This window comes from Eumetopias jubatus, unplaced genomic scaffold (genome assembly GCF_037043125.1).
Source record: "Eumetopias jubatus isolate StellerSeaLion01/CBP00866 unplaced genomic scaffold, mEumJub1_p1.0 scaffold_3, whole genome shotgun sequence".
NCBI lineage: Eukaryota > Metazoa > Chordata > Mammalia > Carnivora > Otariidae > Eumetopias > Eumetopias jubatus.
In genome coordinates, this window is record NW_028274809.1 from 67,541,609 (window position 1) to 67,548,289 (window position 6,681).

Here is a 6,681-nt window from a genome sequence, read left to right on the forward strand (position 1 = left end):
TGAATTGTTAGCTTCATGTCTAAGCTTATTTTTTTAGGTTATAGTTGGAGGAGCAATTCAGAAAGCCAACTGAGCTTCACCCTCGAAAATACATACAATGAGATAGAAATCACTTGCGCCAGGCCCCAAACCACAGAATTCTATAGTTAGAAACTGTCTTATAATCCAAAACATTTAGATCCTCGATGTGGAAACTGAGACCTCAAGTCATTAAACAATATGTTCAAGTTCACTCATTTATAGCAGCATAAAATTGTATACAAAACACTCAGGAGCTGGCAAACTCACGTAACTGAATTTCATCCGTTTAGTATGGTACTACCTGAAGCTGGTTCCTATTTCCACTCAAGAGAATGAAAATGGAAAGTCACTGGTTGTTGGACGACCTAAACAACCTATGCTTATATTTGGACGTACTATCTTTGTTTCAGGAACTACATCAAGACAAATTATTTGTACAAATATAAGTCAAATATTCATTTAGAGGGTGATCATTTTAATCATCTTGTAGATACTACAGATGATAAGTGTGGTGATTAAAATGGGTTTACGCTGAGTCAAACCGAGTCTCGAGAGAGGGTAGAAATCGACTTTGTCATGCATTGAGTTGTTTCCCCCAACAAAAGTCATATGTTGAAGCCCCCAGTACCTCAGAACATTATTGTATTTGGAGATGGGTCCATTAAAGAGAGAGTTATGTTAAAATGAAGCCATTAGGATGGGCCCTAATCCAATATGACTGCTGTCCTTAAAAAGAGAAAATTTGGACACAGAAATGCCAGCAAAGTGCACACACGGGGGAGAAGACCATGTGAGGATGTGGTGAGAATGTGGCCAGCTACAAGCCAAGGAGAGAGGCCTCAGAAGAAACAAGACCTTGATCTTGGACTTCCAGCCTCTAGAACTGTGAGAACATAAATTTCTGTTGTTTCAGCTATCTAGTTTCTGTCATTTTGTTATGACAGCCTGAGCAAACCAATGCAGACTTCACGAGGAAGCTATTCGGAATGGGGTGTAGGTTGCTGTGTGTAATTAAGTCCAATGGACTCTTATGGGTGCATTATCTGGGTAGTGGTGTCTGCTCTTATGTGTGTTTGGGGCTTGTGGGGAGTAGACTGAAAGGATGGAACCTGGTCTGTGGCAGCAGCTGGAGTTCCTCCTCACATTGTACCTGTACCCTAAGGAGCTTACATTAATGGAGACTTCAGAAAAGATGCTCTTGTGGAAAGAGGAATGGCTGAAGGCTCAGAATTGTATTCCTTTGAATACAGACTTTGTACCCCAGGCTGGTAAAGCTACAATATATATTACTCTACCTTTCTAACGTTTACTGACTTATTAGAAGAAAAAATTCAGGCAGCTGTCCAAGAATGTGAAGGCCCAGGCTGTTTGTGAACTAGGAATTTAAAGTACTTCTCACAGTTCTGTAGTGAGTTTTTACTTCACAAAGGTATTAGGATGAGAGTGGGAAAAGCTGTTATCTTCTCTAGTATTCTTTGCTTACAGCATGTTTGCTTATATGCACAGCTAACAGGCTTACAAGATATTTCTTAATAACTCTTTTTGTGAACATATGCAGTATATAATATTAGATCACACAGGTTTTGAAGTCGGACATCTGAGTTTGGTGTCTGGCTTCACGACTGTGAGACCTTAGACAAGTCATTTAACCTCTTTCACCTTAGTTATTTCACTTCTAAGATGAGAATAACACTATTAGCTGATTCATAGGACTGCTTTAAGAATTCAGCAACATGCATATAAATCCCCTAGCGTGGTACTTGGAAGATAAATTATTCCTTAATCAAACTGAGACATTCTAAATACCATGGAATTGCTTCATTTCTAGATGTTGATAGAATTTTTCTAGCATGAATATTCTTAGAATCCTTTTAAACAGTCAAAAAAAAACCCACAACTTTTTTCTTTTGCCATCTGAGGTTTAAATCTTTCATTATATTCACCTAAGTGGACATTTTCTTAACTCTGGAGAAGTTGTATTGCTTTGTAAGCATAAAACAGAATTAGTTTTATGTGGCATTGAGTGATTCCAAGTCCAATCGCGTGACAAAAACTAGCCCGTGTCTACCTGTGCAGCATAATCTGTTTATGCTGCATTGAAATATCAATTTAGAAATGCCACTTTCCTTGAGCAGCAAGTAATTATCTGGAAGAAACATATTTTATCACTCCCTATGGCTGGTATCAGGCAGCAAATCTTCAGTCCCCGGCACATGATACCGTGTTTCCTTACAAATTGTCCTTCCAAGCCGTACTGTACCTTAACACTTTTAAATAAGATCTTGACACTTGTGTCATTGTACAAGCTCGGATCTGGACGACAGGATTTCCTCCCCCCTTAATTTAAACGCACTATTTTTCATCAAATGACAAGCATACATTATGGTCTCCATTCTAACCAAGGCTCCAAAGGCTATTTCAATTTGACTAGAGCTGTTCTCTGCCAAATGGCTACTCTAAGTTACACTGTGCACATTACCCACCAGAAAGCACAGAGTTGATGAGAGTGCACTGTCAACTATCCTGCACATCGATATGGGGGTTATTTGACTTGAAATTGGATTCTAGCCTTCCTTGATCTGTTGTATAAATGGAGAAGCATGTGTTGGAGAAATTCTTACAAAGTTTATGAAGAATGTAATGTACTTCCCCCACCTAGAGTTTGTCTTTTACTTCATTTGACTCCAGCTCTAGTTCTCATCTCAGTGATAAATATTCAAAGCTAAAAGTAGAAGAGCTTTTTCTTTTCTTTAAATGGAAAGAAAACTTAGGAAAAATTATTCTATGCATGAATTTCTTCTGTGTTATGAGTTGGGTGCAAGTTGCAGACTTTTGTAGCAGAGTGGCTTTGTGACCCTTCTTTAAACATTTAAGACTTAGTTCAGAAGTTCACTGAATATGATGAGACATGATTCTTAAGTACGGAGCCTTCAAAAAAAGTATCTTCTAAATATATAATATTCTCAGCGAGGCATGTCAGTCATTGTCAAGATGAAAGTCGTTTAAATGCTAAGTTCCCGGTAAACTGTATCTATATTGTAGGGCTCTATTCACAAAGCAATACCTTAGCAGTATGTGTAGGGCATACAAAAATATATCATTTTATTATGGGACGTACTGAACTCTGGATATTGTGATGTGAGGTGGGAAGGGAGGGAGTTTGCTACGCAAGTTACATGCTTATCATCAGTATGTGGATGGCCCTAAGGGCAACATCGAGAACTTCAGAGAAAACATATTAAGTGGGCATGGGGGAAGCATCCTTTTGACCCACATAAAAGGGTCTTTGTGTAGATCTCATGAGCACAAGATTTTATATTTGAGTGGATAAAGATGTGCAGTTTCTTTAGAATCAAAGGTAGATTGGCAACACTTTTAGTAAATGGCAAAATAATTATGAGTGTATTTGGTATTCAGTGTAAAACATTTATCACTTTGAATGGTTTTGGCATCAGGGCAGCTGTAATAGGCAATCGCACAAGAATTCCTTTGTAATTTAGCATTAATTGATGTTCCTTTATTGTAACGGCAGTTGATAAGTTAAAAGACACTGAATTGAAGAAGGAAAATAAAATGCTTTGACCAGTCCTTTAACAGCTTCTGCCGGTGACTGGAAAAAAAAAAATAGCTATAAAATAAAGCAGACAGAAACACTGTCCAATTTTCTAGGAATAAGACCGGTTGTGTTTGCATTTACATGTTTATGAGTGCATATACTTGCTGAAGATTAAAATCTAGTATTTAGCTTCAGAAAATGGACTGTTTCCAAATATTTTAGAATAACTTTTCTTTTTTTACTGCGTGTGTGATAGATAGATTGATTACTAATGGCCCCAGTTCTTCATCCTTTTCTGTATCCACAGCCTTTGTGATGTGACTTTGCATCTCCTCCTATCAGTGGTTAATTCTATTTTCCCACCTCTTGGATCAGGGCTGGACTGAGGACTGAACTTTGGCTGATAGAATGTGATGGGAGTGATAGTCTGCCTAGGTTTCTACTGGCTCTCTTGAACCCAGCCCAGCTGCCATGTGAACAGCCTGGGCTAGTCAATTGAAGGATGAGAGACACATCAGACAGAGATGAATTATCTCAATGGGACCTTCCTAGAATACCCAGCCTCTAGCTGACTTTGCTGACTGATTACAAATTCCTGAGCAAGCCCAGACAAAATCACTGGAGTTTGATTCAAACCAGAAGAACCACACCTCTGATCTAAACCTATATTGCCAATCTCCAGAATAGTGAGCTAAAGAAATGGTGATTCTTATAACCCAGGATGTTTGGGGGTGGTTTTTTTAATGCAATATTAGAAAACTATTTCAGCATGGTAGACTGAAGAGGTACTGAATTAAGAAACATAAGGGTAAAGTTTTTGTTTTAATACCATTAAGCTTCTGATGTAAAACGAATATTCTAGCCACACTAAACTCTATAATCTTCATACACTGTCCTCATTTCCTTAGCTTTGTGCCTGAAATGCCCTTCCCAAAGGCCAAATGGGACTCATCCTTCAAGGCAAAAGTCATGTGTTTTTATTCCTTGAAGCCTTCTCTGTTTTCCAGAGCCTGCGCCTCAGAATTTCCTAGAATTTTAGTTTCATCTGTTGTATACTGTCACACATCACTTTTCCCTTGTATTTGTTTTTAATATAAGTGATTTTTCCACCCCCTCCAAAAGGCATAGATGGTATCTTATCCATCTTTATAACCTCAAATCACCTCCTAGTGTCTTGCTAAACAATCAACAGATATTTGAATGAATAATATGGCAGGCTAAGAAACCACTCTGGATCCCAGCCTTCCTGTCTATGTTCTTGGTGTTCTTGTAAGGAGTAGTTAGGCTCTTCACAGAGCACTTAAACAAATATAAAGGTTGAATTCTCTTAATTATTACTGCTATTATGTTTTTGCTTTATTTCTATGCATTTCCTCTTCCTATAAAATTTTTATATTCTGTAAAACAGGATATTTTAAGCTTTTCTGAATGCATAATAGCAGTAAAAACAATATGAAGGTTATTTAGTTTGTTAAATTTTTAAAGGAGAAGTATCTTTTCAGTATTTATTAATTCTAATAGAGGCTATTTTTTTTTAAGTATCTAGATATCTTGTCTTCTCTGCCTTTTCATTCATACTTTGTGTTTCTGGTCTAAAGAAGTAAGTTTTTGAATTTACATAAATATAAATTTATTTCAAGGTCTTTTATATATCTGCAAATACAAAAAAGGTATTAGGCAACTTTAAATTCTTTAAAATTAAGATATATAATTGCAGTTCGGTGTATATTTTGTCATTATCAAAGTGCTTTCCTCAGGTCTTTTAGAAATTACTGAAATTGTGTTTCAACTTCATCTAAGAGGTTTTCCTGCTCTGTTTTGCTTTGTTGCATTGGCCAATTTTTGTTGTTTCTCTGCTACATGGAATTGCGACTATCAAGTTAAATTTCCTATCAGTGAAATGGAAGCATTTTTTAAGGACCAGTGATGATTTGGTCAAATGTTCTTTCCCATAATGTTTATGAAATAATAATAATGTGGAGATGATGACAGCTTGTTCACTGAAGACATTTTTCTCAAGTTCTTTAAATCATATAATCCACCTAACTTTAGGAAGAGTCACTTTACTCCTTTCTCTCAGTCACTATGGAAAATATTAGAAAGTTGGATTAACTTTGGGCCCTATCATTGCTACTTCAGAATATGAATAAAATAGTTCTCCCCTTACATCATTACCAGTATGGACTTACAAATGTCTACACTACTGTTCCCCAGACCGATGTCCCAGCCATCAGGAGTCCAAGGACATATTCTTGGGCAGCCCATGAAACTTTCTAACTGCTGTATTTTCATTCTTACAAGAATTTAAGTGCGCACGTGTGCGCGCGCACACACACACACACACACACACACACACTTTTAAGTAGTTATCAACAGAAAATATCTGTTTTGCCAAAACAATAAAATGAAAGCTATTTGCTTACTCTAAGACTTTGGAATTAAACTGGCCATTTTTGAACCTCCTGCATCTAGCAGAGATCATCTTACAAATTCAAGACAATTTATCCCACTAGAAGTGGCTCATACATTCCCTGAATCTGAGAAACACCAGTCTATAACAGAAGTGGATAAACTTCAGCACACAACACTCGGATTGACACTGTTATCATGGAGTTTTCAATAGACTAGGGAAAAATGACAATAAACTAATGAATCAACAAATAGATTTTTGAATTGGTGGTGCATATAGACAAAGACAATGTGCAAAAGTGACAGGCAGTTTTAAGACCAACCTCATGACCACTTTGGTGAATTCAGTGGGTGAGGGGAATGTGTGCCTGATGGCCGGTGTTTGCTTTGCTTGATTTGAAACTCTGGCTTAAGTAACCTGGGCCATCTAGGAATTCCAATATAACAGTCCCCTCTTTATCCATGGTTTTACTTTCTGCGGTTTCAGTTACCCACTGTTTACCTCAGTCCAGGAGCCCATGATCCTCCTTATGACCTATCGTCAGAAGGTCAAAGTAGCCTAAGGCTATGTCACAATGCCTGTGCCATCCACCTCACTTCATCTCATCACATAGGCCTTCATCTCATATTATCTCAAGAAGGGGTGAGTATAGTACACATAAGATACTATGAGAGAGACCATATTCACTTAACTT